Raw genomic sequence first — 20,883 nt, 5'->3', positions numbered from 1 at the left:
ATTTCTCCCCCTGCTTGATAGGTAGTGGGAGCGTGTCCCCATCACCACCCCCGGCTGTAACAGCCTTAAGGAACCTCAATGAGAGTGAAAAATGGTACTAATGTAGGTGGGTGGATGACGGTCAGTTCAGACTCAATGAGCCCAAATGGCCGTTTCTGTACTGTGACTCTATCTCCCAATCTCCTCCAGGCACAGACTTAACCCACGACAGCCCTCCACATTATCCACAACACCACCAATAGGTTTCAATGCCATTCCCCCCTCATTCTTCTAAACTCCAGTGAGTACAGACCCAGACCCATTAAACACTAACCTTTTCATTCCCTGGATTCTCCTCCAATGCCAGCATATCTTTTTGCAGGGAACGGGCCAAACACTGCTCACAATACTCCAAATGTGCTATGACCAATGCCTTATAAAGTTTTAGGAACGGGGAAGGAATAAGGATGTGTTTTTAACCATGATCCTTCATGTGAACTCTAGTCTCTGCTGATCTCCATACCACTTGGCTTCTTTCTAGAGCTCCAGAATTGGCCAATCTCAGCCATCAGTGTACTCGATCATTTCCCAGAGTAACTGGGTAGATAAGCTCTCAGGAAATTTCTCCTTGGGTGTGAGATTTTGGAGGCGTTTCATATTCAAGCAAGTGTTGGATCATTCACTTCAGTGATTCTCCCAAGGCTGTTAATGTCCCAGAGGTCAGCAAACTCTTGAGTTTGATGGATTACTTCCAATGTAGTTCAAAGTCAAGGCCAAAGTTATGATCAAAATATGCTAGCTTGAGATTAATTTGTTTACAGGAAAACAGAATTCATGAAAAACTATGAATGAAAAAACACTGGTAAACAAGTAAAGTGCAAAAAACAGGCTGTGCAAAAGATAATAAGATCATGAGTTATAGAGCCCTTGAAAGTGAGTCTGTAGTTTGTGGTGTCGCTCAGAGTTGGGGTGAGTGAAGTTATCCACGGTGGTTTAGGAGCCTGATGGTTGAAGAGTAATAACTGTTCCTAAACTCAGTCAGCTCCATCACGGGCACTAGCCTCCAGAGTATCCAGGACAATTTCAAGGAGCGATGCCTCAAAAAAGGCGGCGTCCATTATTAAGGACCCCCATCACCCAGGTCATGCCTTGTTCTCATTGCTACCATCAGGGAGGAGGTTCAGGAGCCTGACCACACACACTCAGTGATTCAGGAACAGCTTCTTCCCCTCTGCCATCAGATTTCTGAATGGACATTGAACCTGTGAACACTACCTCACTACTTTTTTATTTCTACTGTTCTTATTTAACTATCTAATGTATATATATATATAAAATCTTACTGTAATTCATTTTTTCCCCTATTATTGTGTATTGCATTGTACTGCTGCCACAACTAGGAGGTGTATAAGATTTTGAGCGGAATTGATCGTGTGGATAGTCAGAGGCTTCTCCCCAGGGCTGAAATGGCTAACACGAGAGGGAACAGTTCTAAGGTGCTTGGAAGTAGATACAGAGGAGATGTCAGGGGTAAGTTTTTTACGCAGAGAGTGGTGAGTACGTGGAATGGGCTGCCGGTGACGGTGGTGGAGGTGGAAACGATAGGGTCTTTTAAGGGGCTCCTGGATAGATACATGAAGCTTAGAAAAATAGAGGGCTATGGGTAAAGCCTAGGTAGCTCTAAGGTAGAACCATAGAACCATAGAAACTACAGCACAGAAACAGGCCTTTTGGCACCTCCTGGCTGTGCCGAACCATTTTCTGCCTAGTCCCACTGACCTGCACACGGACCATATCCCTCCATACACCTCTCATCCATGTATCTGTCCAATTTATTCTTAAATGTTAAAAAAGAACCCGCATTTACCACCTCGTCTGGCAGCTCATTCCATACTCCCACCACTCTCTGTGTGAAGAAGCCCCCCCTGATGTTCCCTTTAAACTTTTCCCCCCTCACCCTAAACCCATGTCCTCTGGTTTTTTTCTCCCCTTGCCTCAGTGGAAAAAGCCTGCTTGCATTCACTCTATCTATACCCATCATAATTTTATATACCTCTATCAAATCTCCCCTCATTCTTCTACGCTCCAGGGAATAAAGTCCTAACCTATTCAACCTTTCTCTGTAACTGAGTTTCTTAAGTCCCGGCAACATCCTTGTAAACCTTCTCTGCACTCTTTCAACCTTATTTATATCCTTCCTGTAATTTGGTGACCAAAACTGAACACAATACTCCAGATTCGGCCTCACCAGTGCCTTATACAACCTCACCATAACATTCCAGCTCTTATACTCAATACTTTGATTAATAAAGGCCAATGTACCAAAAGCTCTCTTTACAACCCTATCTACCTGTGATGCCACTTTTAGGGAATTTTGTATCTGTATTCCCAGATCCCTCTGTTCCACTGCACTCCTCAGTGCCTTACCATTAACCCTGTATGTTCTACGTTGGTTTGTCCTTCCAACGTGCAATACGTAAGGACATGTAAGGACATGTTTGACACAGCTTTATGGGCCAAAGGGCCTGTATTGTGCTGCAGGTTTTCTATGTTTCTAACGTCAACAAATTTCACGGCATATGTAGGTGATATTAAACCCGATTCTGATTCTGATACAAAAATCTGATTTTGATTCTAAACCTGGCGGAGTGGGAGCTAGGGTTCGTGCACCTCCTGCCCGATGGTAGTAGAGAGAAGCGAGTGTGGCCTGGGTGGCTTGGGGGTCCTTGACGAGGGACGCTGCTTTCTTGTGGCGGGTGCTCAGTGTAAGTGTACTCAGTGGTGGGGAGGGTTTTGCTACTGATTCCAGAAGGCAGTATAATCATTCCCAAGGGCACGTAAATATCGACTGATAAGCATGATTGCATGATCAACTCATTTCACTGTTCAAAGATGTTGATTAAAAAGTAACAAATGTCAAATGGAAATATTAAACATGTCATAACTGGTTTCAAGGTGATTATTATAGAACTGTTTAAAAACTAACTCACTGAAAGGACCTTGATATTGTAAGCTGCACTTGGATTTGTAGCACTGAGGGAGGCTCTTGGCCTTTCATTTGGCCGGAGAAAGTGATTGGTGTTCAAGTAGGGTTGCAAACTTTCTCACTCCCAAGTAAGGGACAAAAGTAGCAGTCAAGTACGGGACACTTGTGTTTACCCCGAGAAAGACTACCGTGACCATGAAGCCTTGCGCGGGCACCTGTGTGCGCATACGTGTACGTGCCGATTTTTTTCTATAAATCGGTTTTGGCTGAATCTTCCCGATTCTGTTAAGTGAAACTACACTGTACATACATTATTTCTACTTTATATAGGCTGTGTATTTATCGTATCATTCCTGCTTTTACTATATGTTAGTGTTATTTTAGGTTTTATGTGTTATTTGATATGATTTGGTAGGTTTTTTTTGGGTCTGGGAAAGCTCAAAAATTTTTCCCATATAAATTTATGGTAATTGCTTCTTCGCTTTACGCCATTTCGGCTTTCGAACGGTTTCATAGGAACGCTCTACCTTAGCGGGGGAAATACAGGACAAGGGTGATACCGTATGGGACAAACCAATTTAGCCCAATTTATGGGATGTCCCGGCTAATACGGGACAGTTGGCAACCCTATATTCAAGGGAGAATATGTCACGGGAAAATTAACAAGTGAATAGAACTGAACCAGCACAGATTAAATAGGCTAAAACAAATGGGTTGCCAAAAGATAACCAGGTCTTTACTCAAGTTCTACTTCCTAACTTCTGGTCTACTCATAAACGAGAGGAAGTCTGCAGGTGCTGGAAATCCAGAGCAACACACACAAAGTGCTGGAAGAACTCAGCAGAACAGGCAGCATCTGTGGAAAAGAGTAAACAGTTGACGTTTCAGGCCAAGATCCTTAATCAGGACTGGAGAGAAAAACAAATTAGAAGTCAGAGGTGGGGGGAGGGGAGGAAGAAGTACAAGGTAGTATGAGTTTTGCCTGCCATCGATTCAGATAATTTCAAAACATGTATATCAGAGGTACAAGAGATTCTGCAGATGCTGGAAATCTTGAGCAACACACACAGAATGCTGGAGGAACTCAGCAGGTCAGGCAGCATCGATGGAGGGAAATCAACAGTCGGCGTTTCGGACTGAGACCCTCCACCAGGACTGGAAAGGAAAGGGGCGGATTATTGAGATGGTACTAAAGGAAAAGTCTAATGATGTAGAATACGGTGTTACAGTTTGGAGGAAATGAAGTGTACGTCGACAATAAGGAGCAAGGGCCACGATCAGGCAGATTGCGAGGTCAACAGTTCCTCTTTATTGTACAGCAGGTCCAAGATTCAAGGTCCAAGATCCAGGGTGCAGGAGTTTAATAACAGCAGGTTAGAGGCTCCCCCAACACGACCACAATCTTGCAGTTGGGTTTGCAGGTTGCGTGCCTCAATGACCCGGAGAGCTATGTTGGCTGGAGTCAGGGCCTTATGCTTTGGCTCCAGGCCAAACAGGTCAAAGGGTAGAGGCTAGAGTAAGAGTGGTCCACTGGTCCTTGAGGGTCAGGGGTTCCACTCAGGGCCAACATCCCTGATGGGTCAACAGCAACGAAGACTCCGTCTACATCTGAATGCGACGGTGTTCCTGAGTGCCCACCCGGGATTGGCATGTCTGACTGTAGTGAAAACTGAGAGGAAGCTACTGACTGATGAAGGAAGCCCCAAACACTACCAGAGATGGAGGACCTTCATTGCTGTCTTAAGCACCAGCTGCATAACAGGCAGCAAGCAATGTTCCCTCTGAGCTGTGCGGGTGTGTGCGCACGTACACATCTTTTGCTACTGGCGCACAAAAGGTTGTCACTCTCTACCTCGTCGGCATGTTAAGTATATTTCACCATCACATTTCTTTTTCCGGGTCTCTGACGCTGTCGGTGTTGACAGTGTGGCGCTTGCAATGATTTGTCTGCAGATTTCAGAACGGGCTTATTTATAATGTTTTTATTCAAGAAATTAGTCAGTGCGCACATGGTGTCACTGGGCAAAAACTTGTACAGCACAAGATTGTACACTGGGCGTTACAGATTAGAGGGAACACTGGTGGTAAGGTAAGGTCAGATAGGTTAGAAGCAGTCCTTAAGGTTGGTGACATGTGTTTTCATGCTTTTCCCTGGTTTGGGGTAGAGGACGGGGGTGTCACATAGTTAAGTTTCTGACCTGGTGTTGGGAAAAAGGCTTACCTGATTTTAAAAGCCTGGGGTTTTTGAGAAGAGGTCTGCTAGCGTGTGGAAATTTCACGAATGCCACTTTTAGAATGGTGGCGTAGTGGTTAGCACAACACTCTACAGTGCAGGCGACCCGGGTTCGATTCCCACTGCTGTCTGTAAGGCGTTTGTACATTCTCCCCGTGACCACGTGCTCCGGTGTCCTCCCACGGTCCAAAGGAGCACCGGTTGGTAAGTTAATTGGTCCATGATTAGTCTAGGGTTAAACTGGGGGATGGCTGGGCTACGTGGCTCGATGCACCGGAAGCTGTGCAGCCAAATGGGTGGTTCCGTGGTATCCAGGACAACTCCAAGGAGCAACACACACAAAGTGCTGGAGAAACTCAGCCAGCCCGGCAGCACCCTATGGAAAAAGGTACAGTCAGTGTTTCGGGCCAAAACCCACCAGCTGTACTTTTTTCCACAGATGCTGCCTGGCCTGCTGAGTTCCTCCCACATTTTGTGTGTGTCGCTCAGATTTCCAACATCTGCAGATTTTCTCTTGTTTGTATCTTCAGGGAGCGGTGCCCCAGAAAGGCAGCGTCCATCATTAAGGACCCCAGCACCCAGGACATGCCCTTTTCTCATTGCTACCATCAGGAAGGAGGTACAGAAGCCTGAAGGCACACACTCAGTGATTCAGGAACTGCTTCTTCCCCTCTGTTATCTGATTTCTGAATGGACATTGAACCCTTGAACACTACCTCACTCCTTTGTTTAATTTAACTACTCACAGACTCATAGACAACCTACAGCACAATACAAGCCCTTAAGCCCACAATGCTGTACCGTACACGTACTTACTTTAGAAATTACCTCGGGTTACCCATAGCCCTCTATTTTTCTAGGCTCCATGTAATTCACAGTTTCTTCTCTCTATTATTATGTATTGCATTTTACAGCTGCCACAAAGTTAACAAATCTCACAACATGTGCCAGTGATATTAAACCTGATTCTGATCTTTCAAAAAGAGCCAGTCACGTTTCTGCTCTCCAAGCCCTATGTTTTTAACTCTTTTTTTTGCTTTAATCCTTTAATTCAACACCCTGTTGTTTATTGCTGAGGTTTGCAGTTTATTTGGCCATTGGTTCCATGCGATTTTGTGTACTTTTTTGTCAAAGTGTCAGGCACGATAGTTTGCGAGTTAAATAGTTATGAAGGTGATTAGTCACTTCTGTTTGCTCTGTTGAACAGTGGCCAATCATTTCAACAACAGCTCAAATTTCAGCAAAACATGTTGCCCTGGCATGGAAAGAGGAAAAAGATTTGGGAATGTTTTCATAAACACGAGATTCTGCAGATGCTGGAAGTCCAGGGCAACCCATACAAAATGCTGGAGGAACTCAGCAGGTCATGCACCATCTATGGAAAGCAATAAACAGTCGACATTTCAGGTCGAGACCCTTCATCAGGGGTGGAAAGGAGGCAGGAAGAGACCAGTATAACATGGTGCAGGAGGGGAAGGAGTACAATCTGACAAGCGAGGGGTTTCGGAGGCACATTTTAGTCATAGTCACAGTCATACTTTATTGATCCCGGGGGAAATTGGTTTTCATTACAGTTGCACCATAAATAATTAAATAGTAATAAAACCATAAATAGTTAAATACTGATATGTAGATTATGCCAGGAAATAAGTCCAGGACCAGCCTATTGGCTCAGGGTGTCTGACCCTCCAAGGGAGGAGTTGTAAAGTTTGATGGCCACAGGCAGGAATGACTTCCTATGACGCTCTGTGTTGCATCTCGGTGGAATGAGTCTCTGGCTGAATGTACTCCTGTGCCCACCCAGTCCATTATGTAGTGGATGGGAGACATTGTCCAAGATGGCATGCAACTTGGACCATAGATGCTGCCTGGCCTGCTGAGTTCCTCCAGCATTTTGTGTGTGTTGCTCGGATTTCCAGCGTCTGCAGATTTGCTCTTGTAAGTGAAAGGTGAGACCAGGTGAGGGGAAGGTAGGTGGGTGCGGGTAGTGATAGGTGGAAAAGTCTAAAGACTGAAGAAGAAGGCATCTGACAGGAGAGGAGAGTAACTCGAGGGAGAAAGGGAAGGAGTTGGGGCACTGAGGGAGGTAGTGGGCAGGCAAGGAGAAGAGAACAGTTACGAGTGGAGCTAGAATGGGGAATGGAAAAACAGAGAAAGGGAGGAGAGAGAAATGACCGGAAATGAGAGAAGTCGGCATTCACACCGTCAGGTTGGAGGATACCCAGCCAAAGTACGAGGTGTTGCTCCTCCACCCTGAGAGTGGTCTCACCGTGACACCATAGACCATGGGGCGCACAGCAGCGTAACACCATTACAGTACGAGCAACCCAGGTTCAATTCCCGCCGCTGTCTGTAAGGAGTTTGTACGTTCTCCCCATGACCGCGTGGATTTCCTCCGGATGCTCAGGTTTCCTCCCACAGTCCAAAGATGTAGGGTTAGAAGGTTAATTGGCCACATGAGTGTCATTGGGCGGTTCAGGCTCTTTGAGACCAGAGGGGGGCTGATGCTGTGGTGTATCTCTAAATAAATAAAACGCTGGAAAGGAGCCAGGGAGTAGAATTTAAATGGGTGGCCACCGGGAAATCCAGCCTGTTGCGGGCAAAGCAGGATATTTTTATCCATGATTTGCCCAACCCATCTTGACGTCTTCAGTAATGTGCATTCATTATGTGCCATGTCATATGACGTCATCATTATGAGCCATGTCATATGACATGGGCGATCATGGTCCTTCCATGATTGTTTCTGGCAAACTTTTCTACAGAAGTGGTTTGTCATCGCCTTCTTCTGGGCAGTGTCTTTACAAGACGGGTGACCCCGGCCGTTATCAATACTCTTCAGAGATTGTCTGCCCGGAAATCAGCGGTCACATAACCAGGACTTGTGATATGCACCGGCTGCTCATACGACCGTCCACCACCCGTTCCCATTGGCTTCACAAGACCCTGATCCTTGGGCGTGGAGTATAAACGATGGAAATCATTATGATATTTTTGAAGCTAAATCACTGTAATGTTTAAAGGGGATGTCCACTCAGTGGCCATTTTATTAGGTACACCTGTACACCTGCTTGTTAATGCAAATATCGAATCAGCCAATCAAGTGGCGTCACTCAATGCATAAAAACATTGATTCTGTTTTGGTTATTATTCTATAGACATTGAGAATGCCCACAAGAAAATGAATCTCAGGGTTGTATATGTTGACCATATATTTATGTACTTTAAAAATAAATTTACTTTGATCTTTGAAAAGCATTCAGACAGGGGTGAGAGGTTCAGTTGTTGTTCAGACCGAACATCAGAATGCGGAAGAAATGCGATTTGATTGACTTTGACGGTGGAATGATCGTTGGTGCCAGATGGGGTGGTTTGAGTATCTCAGAAACTGCGGATCTCCTGGGATTTTCACACACGACGGTCTCTAGAGTTTACAGAGAATGGTGTGAGGAACAAAATAAAAAAGAGCATCCAGTGAGTGTCAGTTCTGTCGATGAAATCGCCCTGTTAATGGGAGAGGTCAGAGGAGAATGGTCAGACTGATTCAAGCTGGCAGGAAGGTGACAGTAACTCGGATAACCACACGTTACAACAGTGGTGTGCAGAAAGAAGAGCATCTGGGCATGTTTGATCTACAGTGAGATCCAGTGGCCAGGAAGGTGGTACTGTGACACTCTGTAGAGAGCGAAGGGCATGACAAGGCACAGAAGGCATCACGGTCATCCACTGCAACCAGGGAAGACCCCGATTCGTGATGCTTTTTCGTACCACTGGACCTGGACCCCTGAAGTCGGGAGAGTGGAAATGCCCCAGGGCGACGGCTTTTCCACTTTAAAAACTCTTCCACACATACGGGTCTCCTGTCATCGTTGGACACCACTGCACAGTTTCCTCAGATGGGTTGGCATGGAGGTGATGGGCTGAAAGGCCTTTTTCTGTGCTGTACTCCTCTATGGCTCTATGAATGACAGGACAAGCTTAAGGGGCAGGGTGGGCTGCTCTATTTTCTAGTGTTAACAAAATACTGGTTTGGCCGCAAATGAAATTTCCTGCCTAGCTCTGAATGCTCTATTTCAGGAGAAATGTAAACACTTTCCAAAAGACTGCAGTCATAGACTCATACTGTATGGAAAGAGGCCCTTCAGCCCTACTTGTCTATGCTGACTGTATAGTCCCATCTGTCTGCACTTGGCCATAGCCCTCAAAACCTCTCCTCTCCATATCCAGGTGGCTTTCAAATGTACCAGTGTCACCCACTACTTCTGGCAGCTCTGTTCCAATACGGACAACCCTTTGTGGGAAGAAGCTGCCTGTGATGTCCTTTTTAAAACTTTCACCCCTAATCTTACCCCTATGCCTTGTTTTTAGCAGGAAATAGAAAAGTACAAACCAGATACAGGCCCTTTGGCCCATCTAGTCCGTGCTGATCCATTTAAACTACCTACTCCCATTGACCTGCGCCAGGACCATAGCCCTCCATACCCCTACCATCCATGTACCTGTCCAAACCTCTCTTAAACATTGAAATTGAGCTCACATGCACCACTTGTGCTGGTAGCTCGTTCCATACTCCCACCCCTTCAGAATGAAGAAATTTCCCCTCTTGTTCCCCTTAAACCTTTCAACTTTCACCCTTAACCCATAATCTTTGGTTGTAGTCCCACCCAATCTCAGTGGGAAAGCCTGCTTCGATTTATTTTATCTGTGCCCCTCATAATTTTGTATATCTCTGTCAAATCTCCTCTCAATCGTCTACATTCCAAGGAATAAAGTCCTAACCTATTCAATGTTTCCTTACAACTCAGGTCCTCCAGACCTGGCAACATCCTTGTAAATGTTCACTGTACCCTTTCAACCTTTAAAGTCTTTAAATTCAATATATTTAATAAAAGTTAATTTCTTGATTCTCCAAGTTCCCGTGTGATACAAGAAGTCTAAAATTTCATTCATGTTCAGTTTCAAGCGGTCTATCACAAGCAAAAAATCATTTTGAGGGAGCAACACTTACGAAAAAATGTGTTGTCCAGTGTTCTCTGCAGAAGTTAAGCTCTCGCAGAGTAATAGGGCCGTACAGCAGAGAAACAAGCCCTTTGGCCCATCCAGTCCATGCTGACCTGATGTTCAGCTTCGTTCCGTCGACCTGCACCTGGACCATATCCCTCCAAACTCCTCCATTCATGTACCTATCGAAAATTCCCTTAAATAAAGCCATAGTACCGCACAAAAACAGGCGCCTCGGGCCACCTAGTCCATGCTGAAATCATTTAAACCACCTACTCCCATCGAACTTTTCCGGACCATGAACGTCTATGCTCCTGCCATCCATGTACCTTTCAAACTCCGCTTAAAGGTTGAAATCGAGTTTGCTTCCACCACTTGTGCTGGCAGCTCGTTCCACACTCTCGCAACCCTCTGAGTGAAGAAGTTTTCCCTCATGTTCCCCTTAAACTTTTCATCTTTTACTCTTAACCCATGACCTCTGGTTGTAGTCCCACCCAACCTCAGTGGAAAAGGTCTGCTTGCCATTACCCTGTCTACGCCCCTCATAATTTTGTATACCAATAATCTTGTATTGATCTTGTGTAGCTCTGTCAGGTCACTCCTTAAAGTTCTAAATTCCAGCGAATAAGATCCTAATCTCCATAACTCTCCATGGACTGGCCACCAAGTCCACCCAGTTTTCTGCTAAACCTTTTCTGCACTCTTTCTAAAAAGTTTAATAACATCCTTCCGATAAATGTGTGGACTGGTTGAGGCCTTCGTGTGTCAGGGTTGACCACAGATATTGCTACACAAACCAGGGCAGTGCAATATGGAGAGCAAGCTGTTCTCCATGTAGCAGGCTCCCCTTCTCAACATAACTGATGAACCCAAAGGAACAGCGAAGACCGATATGGTTTGGCCCCAACAGCGTCACAGGAGTTGCCAGTCAGCGTTGAACTCAACGTAGGGCTGCCTTTGGGACTCCAGCTCCGGATTTTTCCCCTTGGGTTTACTCCCGAGGCCCTCCCCATGAGAGGGCGTGACTGCAAGGCAGCAGAAGTTTGCGATCAGAGTTTTCCTTCTCCTGGATGAGCTGCCAACCACCGCTGACGAGCCCCATCTTCCAAAGCGACTGGTGGCAGTAACCCGGCTTTGCCTCTTCTCCTGTCAGTAGAAACGAGTTCTGCTGGGCTTAGTAGCTAATGTTACTAAGTAACATTACTTAGTAGATGGGCTAGTGCAGGTCGATGGGAGTAGGCAGTTTAAATGGTTTGGCACAAACTAGATGGGTCGAAGAGAGCTGTAATTTTCTCTGACTCTACGTCTTACAGTCTCTGCACGGAGGAAGTTCCAAGAAAATCTGAGTGAGGTCTTAAAACGAATGAAGAGAGAAACGGGTTCCATTAACGGAAGGAGAAGAAATAGAATCAGTATAATGAGGGGGATTAGCAAAAGAACCAAAAGTTGAGATGAGGAAGAAATTTAACACACAGTATTTTGGTCTATGGCAAGGGTTCTCAACCTTTGTTGTGCAATGGTTACTTACCGTTAACCAAGAGGTCTTGGACTCTGGGTTGGGAACCTCTGGTCTATGGTCTTAGGGTCTTGAGGATCTTGAAACAAAACTAAAGAGGGGAGTGGCTAAGTAACCAAATGAAAAGAATTTGCAAGGTAGTTCAGAGCTGGGGAACGGGGCTCAGTAGATGGTTCTCCGACTTGATGGGCCAAATGGCCTCTGCTGCTGTAATAATGAGGTGATTGTCTTTCCCTGTGATCACCCTTCTTAAGGGGCTAACACACCACCAGGCTGAGTCCGTACTGTGCCCCTCCCCCCACCCCAGTGTTCGCTTCGCAGAAGACAAGCCCTGTTGTGGCGGTATAGGATGGCTTGAGTTTGGTCCCTTTTACTGAATGGCTGTATCTTTCTATCTTGTATATGTTATGTGTGCATTGTGCTGTGTGTGACTGTTGGTACTGTGTTTTGTACCTTGACCCTGGAGTAACACTGTCTCGTTTGGCTGCATTCATGAGCATTCGTGTATGGTTGAATGACAATGGAACTTGAATTGAATATCCCATTTACAGTATAACACTTATGGTTACTGGGTCTTGTCAAACATTTATTACTGGTAACAAACAGGAACCCAACAGCTCAGGCAGCATCCACAGATGCAAGTAGACAGTCAACATTTTAAGTCAAGACCGTTCATTTGGACCCTTCATATCATCTCTGGCCTTGTTGGGGGAGAAAGTTTCAGAGCAGCTGGCTCCAAAGTGCCCAAACAGTACGCGCCTTCAGGCGATGATCAGGACTGGTTCACCTGGCTGATCCCTGTGACCCGCCCTCCCCCCCCCCCAGAGTTCTGACCTCAACCCTGCGACCAATTCCAGCTCTCCCGGGCACTTGTTAACTGGCTTAGCACAGACATATCTGACAAGCGAATGAACCAGCTGGCACAGGTGTAACTCCACACCAAGGGAGTTATTTATAAGCTGGTTCATGAAGGGCACATCAATGTTCAAAATGCACAGTAGGTGTTTGCAGAAGATAAAGACTCACGCGGTTGAGGGTAATATGTGTTTGTACTACAGAGACTACTAGTTGAAGATTAAAAAATATAAAGAAAGGTCATTATCAGATTCTAAGCCCTGTTCCGATAATGAAAATCACGGCCTCAGTTCCTGATAAGCAACAAGCTCTGTCGGGCAGCTTCGCTCTGTCTGCAAGAGGCAGGATTTGCAATGGCCAACCACTTTAATTCCACTGCCCATTCCCATTCCGACATGTCGGTCTGTCGCCTCTCTACTGCCACTTTCAGGTCAGAGGAGCAACACCTCATATTCCATGTTCTTTTTTTTTCTTTGAATGGGTTCCATGGCAGTCTGTGGGGAAGGCGGGTCTCAGGGTTGCATACTTTGCTACTAAGTAACTTGGAATCCTTTGGATAGCCTCTAACTGACGACATAAACATCAATTTCTGATCATTTCTCTCCCACTCCTCCTTCTCTCATTTTCCATTCCGGCTCCCCTCTTACCCCTGCTCCTTTCAACTGCCCATCGCCTCCCTCTGGTGCCCTCCTCCTTCTCTTTCTCCCTCAGTTCACTTTCCTCTCCTATCAGTTTCCTCCTTCTTCAGCCTGTCACCTCCCAGCCTCTCATTTCAATGTTCCACCCCCCACCCATCTACTTTCCCCCTATCACCTGTCATCTTATATTCCTTCCCTTCCCCTGACCACCTTATCCTGGCTCCTTCCACCTTCCTTTCCAGTGCTGAAGAAGAGTCTGGGCACGAAGCATCGACTGTTCATTCCTCTCCGTAGATGCTGCCTGACCCGCCGAGTCCCTTCAGCATTGTGTGCGTGATGCTCTGGATTTCCAGCATCTGCAGACTCTCTTGAGTTAATGAAAGCATTTTCTCAAATGTGTAGAAAAAACACTTCAATATGCAGGAAAATTCAGCAAGCAGTTAGGAAATCTAAAACTTAATGCAAGGGAAATGGAATACAAAGTTCAAAGTTCAAAGCAAATTTATTACTAAAGTACTGTAATGTCTGTGAGATTCATTTTCCTATCTATATACTCAATAAATCCTTAATAGAGTAATAACCACAACAGAATCAATGAAAGACTGCACCAATTAGGGTGATCAACCAGAATGCAGAAGACAACAAACTATACAAGTACATTAATAGTTGTGGGAACTTAATAATAATAAGAAATTAATAATAATAAATAAATAGCAATGACTAATGTGAATGTGAGATGAAGAGTCCTTGAAAGTGAGTCCATAGGTTATGGGAATGTTTCATTGATGGGGCAAGTGAAGTTGAGTGAAGTTATCCCCTTTGGTTCAAGAGTATGATAGTTGAGGGTAGTAACTGTTCCTGAACCTGGTGGTGTGAGTCCTGAGGCTCCTGAATCTTTGTCCTGATGGCAGCAGTGAGGAAAGAGCATGTCCTGGCTGGTGGGGATCTCTGATGATGGATGTTGCTTGCCTGTGACAACGTTTCGTGTGGACGTGCTCAACGGTGGGGAGGGCTTCACCCGTGATGGACTGGCCTGTTTCCACTACTTTTTGTAGGATTTTCCATTCAAGTGCATTGATGATTCCAGACCAGGCCATGATGTTCTCTACTCACTGCCTGTGACACCGCTGGCGGTTCGGGCAGCAATGAAGGTCCTCCATCTCTGGTGGTGTTCAGGGCTTCCTTCATCGTGTCAGTAGCTTCCTCCTGGTTTTCTCAACTGTCAGTCATCTAAGTCCCAGGTGGAGACTCAGGAATACTGTCACACTCGGACGTAGAAGGATTCTTCATTGCTGTTTCCGTAACAATTTTGTTTTACCAGTCAGGGTTGTTAGCCCTGAGATGAACCCCCGAACCTGGAGGACCGGTGGACCACTCTCAGTCTGGCCTCTACCCTTTGACCTGTTTGGCATGGGTGACCCCACCAAGAGCCAAAGCATGAAGCCCTGACCCCAGCCAACATAGCTCTCCGGATCATTGAGGCACGCAAGCCTCCAAACCCAACGACAAAGTTGTGCTCCCCTTGGAGGAGATCTGTGATGAGACCAGTGATGAATCACTACCTGTCTATAGAACTTTGGCAGAGTTTTAGATGCTGAATCTTCGCAAACTCCTAAGGAAGTTGAGGCACTGCCATGGTTTCTTCATAATTGCTCTTACATGCTGGGCACAGGATTTCCTCTGAAATGATAACCCTGAGGAATTTAAAGTTTCTGGCTCTCTCCACCTCTGATGTTTTGATAAGGACTGACTCATGGACCTCTGGCTTCCTCCTCATGAAGTCATTAATCATTTCCTTGATCTTGTTGATATTATGAGGAGTGATTGACAAGTTTGTGGCCTGAGGTAGAAGGAGTCAATTTTAGAAAACCTAGCACATTTATTTTTCAACATAGTCCCCTCCTACATTTACACACTTAGTCCAGCGGTCGTGGAGCATACAGATCCCTTCTTTGTAGAAGTGGTCCACAGCAGGGGTGATTGATAAGTTCGTGGCCTAAGGTAGAAGGAGATGAGTTATTAACTTCACACTTTCTGCATTTTCACTCAAAGAGCTGAACTGCACATGCATGTAACAAGAGCTGTATAACTCATCTCAGTTTGAGGAAAAAGGGGAAGCCTTTTAGGACCGAGGTGAGGAAAAACTCCTTCACGCAGAGAGTGGTGAATCTGTGGAATTCTCTGCCACAGAAAACAGTTGAGGCCAGTTCATTGGCTATATTTAAGAGGGAGTTAGATATGGCCCTTGTGGCTACGGGGGTCAGGGGGTATGGAGAGAAGACAGGTATAGGGTTCTGAGTTGGATGATCAGCCACAATTGTAGTGAATGACAGTGCAGGCTCGAAGGGCCAAATGGCCTACTCCTGCACCTATTTTCTATGTTTCTATGTCTCCATGTTCAATTCTGGTTGCAATCCATAAAAAGGAAGGATGCAATTTCCTTAGAAGCAGGACAGTGATGCATCACTGAATGACAGAAATGTAGGACTGGCCGATAATGAAGAATGATATGTGAACAGGTTGAGGCCTGAGCGATACTGAGAGAGCTTCAGGGCATGAATATTGCTTGGAGAATCTAAATGAGGTGTCAAGTACTCACCGTAAAGAGTTGCCCCTTTAAAGTTGTATGTCTTTGGAATTCTCTACCCCAAAGGTTCTCGACAAAGCCGTCTGCCAATCAACGTCGGTTCTCACCAATGTATCGGGATCACCGGATACAGTAGATAACCCCGACAGACTTGCAGGTAAAGTGTTGCCTCACCTTGAAGTACTTGGAAGTGAGGGAGGAGGCGAATGGGCAGGTGGAGAACTTGGTCCACTTTTAGGGATAAGCGCCAGGAGGGAGATTGGTGGGGAGGGATGAATGGATAAGGGAATCACGGACAGAGTGATCCCTGCAGAAAGTCAAGACAAACCACAGTAGGCATGGAATGACTGAGCTAAGGTACACTGACCTAATTCCCAGAATCATGTTTTTGACCACTAACTTCCAATTAAACCTAAGTTTAGACAACATGGGCACTACTTACATTGAGTTATAATGTGCCAAAGCAGCATATCTAACTAAAAGGTAACAAGATTCCAATGTCATATTCACAAACCCTGCAAAAAGTAGTTAAAATAGCCCAGTCCATTATGGGTAAAGACGTTCCAGCCATTGAGCACATCTATGTGAAATGCTATTGCAGGAAAACATAATCCATCATCAGGCACCCACCCCTCTCCCACCACCCCAGGACACGCTCTCTTCTCGCTGCTGCCATCAGGTAGAAGCTACAGGAGCCTCAGGACTTGCACCACCAGGTTCAGAAACAGTTACTACCCCTCAACCATCAGGCTCTTGAACCAAAGCGGTTAACTACACTCGCTTGCCCCATCATTGAGATGGTCCCACAACCAATGATCTCATTTTAAGGACTCTTTTTCTCATTATCTCATGTTCTTGTTATTTATTGCTATTTACTTATATTTGCATTTGCACAGTTGGTTGTCTCATGTTTGTATGTGGTGACATTTATGTACTCTGATAATAAAAATTACCTTTGAACAATTGGCATAACCTTAATGTACATCTTGGCGACACTATGACCACTTTGCATTCAAAAGGACTTTATTTATTCATCTGTACTCTCTCTTGTTCTCGATATGCATTGCTTATTTATTTATTTATGATTATTTCTCTCTTTCTGTACTTTACACAGTCTGTACTCTGGTTAAATGCCCTAGTTGGGTGTCCTTTCATTGACTCAAAGTAAGTTGCAGAAACTAGTAAACTCACTCAGCTCCATCATAGAACATAGAATAGTACAGCACAGTACAGGCCTTTCGGCCCACAATGTTGTGCCAACCCTCAAACCCTGCATCCCATATAAGCCCCCACCTTAGATTCCTCCATATACCTGTCTATAAGTCTCTTAAACTTCACTAGTGTATCTGCCTCCACCACTGACTCAGGCAGTGCATTCCACGCACCAACCACTCTCTGAGTAAAAAACCTTCCTCTAATATCCCCCTTGAACTTCCCACCCTTTACCTTAAAGCCATGTCCTCTTGTATTGAGCAGTGGTGCCCTGGGGAAGAGGCGCTGGATATCCACTCTATCTATTCCTCTTAATATCTTGTACACCTCTATCATGTCTCCTCTCATCCTCCTTCTCTCCAAAGAGTGAAGCCCTAGCTCCCTTCATCTCTGATCATAATGCATACTCTCTAAACCAGGCAGCATCCTGGTAAATCTCCTCTGTACCCTTTCCAATGCTTCCACATCCTTCCTATAGTGAGGCGACCAGAACTGGACACAGTACTCCAAGTGTGGCCTAACCAGAGTTCTATAGAGCTGCATCATTACATCGCGACTCTTAAACTCTATCCCTCGACTTATGAAAGCTAACACCCCAAAAGCTTTCTTAACTACCCGCTCTATCTGTGAGGCTACTTTCAGGGATCTGTGGACATGTACCCCAAGATCCCTCTGCTCCTCCAAGGCGAGACTCGTAAGGCTCCTCTGGGACAACAGTGAACAACAACGTCTGCCCCCCACCCGGCCCTCTGCATCTTCCTCCTGAACAGAGGGGAGACCGAAAGAAAACAAGACAGAGAGCTAGCGGAGGAAACAAGAGAGGAGAGGGGGGGGGGAAAGGATTGGGGCAGAAAGCTCCCCCCACTGTTCCTGCACTGTGGTAGTCAGGGGATGCAAAATCTCTTCCAAGCTTCTATGTATTAATCAGATAACCTGACGGACCGATAGGTGATGACCATGTGATTCCTGAATGGACATTGAACCCACGAATACAACCTCATTACTTTTTTTATTTCTGTTTTTTTGCGCTACTTGTTTTAACTTAACTATTTAATAGTTACATAATATTGTAAGCAAAATTAATACCGTACTTAAATTAATCTTTTTCTTTATATTTATTATATCATTCTACTGCTGCCATACCGTAAAGTTAACAAATTTCACAGCATATGCCAATGATATTAAACCTGATTCTGTTGTGTTTACTATTCTATAGATTTATTGAGTTTGCCCACAGGAAAATAAACCTCAGGGTTGTAAACAGTGACGTTTGTTACTCATTTTGAACTTTGAATCTTTAAATCGTTGAACTGTTTGCAAAATATATATTTCTGAGTTCCGTGGCAGGATGAGTCAGATGGATTGAATGATTAATCATTTTACGCCTTGCTTTTACTCAGAAATTTTTAATGATGTAATTCAACTGAATTAAACCATGTATTAATAGATTCCAGTGAAGAAGTTAATGAAAAAGTTTATACATCAGAACTATTGTGTATTTAATATTTCAATAATATTTGAGTAATTTTTGGCTCCCCCCCGCCCAGCCCCCATTTTCACAGAATTTTACAGAAGCACTATTGAGAGCATCCTGATGAGCTACATCTCCATCTGGTCTGGGAGCAGCCGAGCATCGGACTGGAAACCCTACAAAGGACTGTGAGAATGGCTGAGAGGATCATAGGGGCCTCCCCATCATCTATCGGGGACATTTATCAGGAGCGCTGCGTAGGCAGGGCTCTTAGTATTATCAAGGACCCCACCCATCCATCCAGCATCGTCTTTGACTTTCTACCATCAGGCAGGAGACTCCGATGCACAAAGACAAGAACGGTCAGGATGGGGAACAGTTTCTTCCCTCAGGCCATTAGGCTTCTGAACTCCCTGCTGCATCACAAATGAAATGTCACTGGTTAATTTGTTCTGTATCTTTCAATATTTAATTTATGCACTTCAGTTTGTTTCCATTTAATCCATCTGTAGATTTTATCCTTACTTTCATAAAATATTATGCGTTTTGTGTGCTATGTGTACTACTGTGCTTTACACCCTGGTTTGGAGAAACATTGTCTCATTTGACGGTATACGTGTACATAGTTAAATGACAATAAGCCTAAATTGACGATATATATTGGTTGATTAAGCATTCTGGTTCATTTAAATAATTAATTATAGATTATATGTAAAAGTACGTAATTGCATAAGTCATCACGTTACCATGTGATATGTGTGCACCTCGTTTAAAATAAACAAAGTTATACTTGCATTTTGGACTCCCATGGCTTTGTTTGAATTAATTTAATGTTTTGAACTTACAAGATGTAACAGTGACCATAAGGGACTCTTAGATAGGCACAAGGAGGAAAGAAAAGTGGAGGGCTTTGTAGGAGGGAAGTGCTAGATTAATCTTGGAGTAGGTTAAAAAGGTCAGCATAACATTGTGGGCCAAAGGGCCTGTACCCTGTAGTATGGAATCACCCCATAAATCATCCTTCGTTCTTCAAATCTGAATTTGTCCAGATCACAAAATTAAAACAGCACCCGCCTCAAAATGCAACTAGGTTAGTCCTTATGACATGGGTGTATAATTAGGCCTTTCAGTCATCTGGTCTGTTCTGTCATTCCATCATGGCTGATTTAGTATCCCTCTCAATCCTATTCTCCCATCTTCTCCCCATAACCTTTGATGCCCTGTCCAATCCAAAATATTTCAGTCAAGATGATGCCAGCAAACAGCAATCCCTAGGGTGACATCTTTCAGATAGTCAATAATTCCACTTTTTTACATCTTCTACTTACTCTTTTTTATCTCTATTGTGTTTCAGAAACTGTTGGAGCCAGTTTGGGGTTGGAATGAGTGATCTAGCGTTCTTCTGTCCCTGAGAAGATTTCAGGAGAGGACTGCAAGCACGAGCTGCCTCGAGAAGACCAGAGACCATGATCAACTCCTTCTCTCACCTGTCAAAGTGTCAAGGAAGATTGAAACATCATGGCGAATGCAGAGGAGGCTGGGTCAGCAGTCACTCTCCTTGGGAGAGCGCAGGTCAACGGTCACTCTCCTTGGGAGACCACAGGTCAACGGTCACTCTGCTTGGGAGGGCCACAGGTCAGAGGTCACTCTGCTTGGGATAGCGCGGGTCAGAGGTCACTCTGCTTGGGAGACTGCGGGTCAACGGTCACTCTCCACAGAAGGACTGTGTTCAAGCAGCCACTCTCCTCCATGTTAACGTAAGATGTTTTCGAAATTCCGAGACTGATGTGATTATTGGTGTGGACTGTAGTTCATGCTGGTCTCCTTCAGTCTTCTGTGTTTTCTTTCTTGTTGCTGACTGGGGGCGTGGGGCTTGGAGGGGTTTCATGTCCTTGTTGCTGTTTTCAGGGTTGGCGATATGTTAGATTTTGTGTGAGGGAGGGGTTGGGGAATTGGGGTCTGATGTTCCTGTTGGTGGTTTTCTGTGTGAGGAATATGTTAGCTTTTGTATGTGAGAAGGGGGTTTAGGGATTTGATGTTATTGTCGCAGCTTCTTTTTCCTTGCGGGCGATATGTTAGTTTTGTGCAAGGGAGGGGATAAGAGGGGTTTTGTTCCTTTTTCTTTTTCATGGGGGGTGGGTGGGTACTGGGTTTAATGTCTTTTCTTTCAACAACTGCATTGTTTTTTTTCTTTATTTCATGGCTATCTGGAAAAGACGAATTTCTGAGTTGTATTCTACATACATAATTCAATAATAAAACGAACCTTTAACCTTTGAGCTTTGAAATATGCCCAAAGACTTGGCCTCTACAGCCGTCTGTGGCAATGAATTCCACAGATTAGTCATCCTCAGGCCAAAGAATTCTTTTCTTCACCTCTCTTCTAAATGGATGCCTCTCTATTC

General features: G+C 44.9%; 1 long non-coding RNA gene across 1 annotated transcript; it reads left to right on the top strand.

The window, feature by feature from the left end:
- The first annotated feature begins 1,387 nt into the window (after positions 1-1,387).
- On the top strand, positions 1,388-19,161 carry LOC140203778 (uncharacterized). The gene is made up of 3 exons (XR_011887396.1): positions 1,388-1,509; positions 15,862-15,952; positions 18,555-19,161. It is a non-coding gene; the product is annotated as an uncharacterized lncRNA (long non-coding RNA).
- Positions 19,162-20,883: the final 1,722 nt, after the last annotated feature.

This window comes from Mobula birostris, chromosome 10 (assembly GCF_030028105.1).
Source record: "Mobula birostris isolate sMobBir1 chromosome 10, sMobBir1.hap1, whole genome shotgun sequence".
NCBI classification, from domain to species: Eukaryota; Metazoa; Chordata; class Chondrichthyes; order Myliobatiformes; family Myliobatidae; genus Mobula; species Mobula birostris.
The sequence above is the reverse complement of the archived record's forward strand: the minus strand, read 5'-3'. Positions and strand labels throughout refer to the sequence as shown.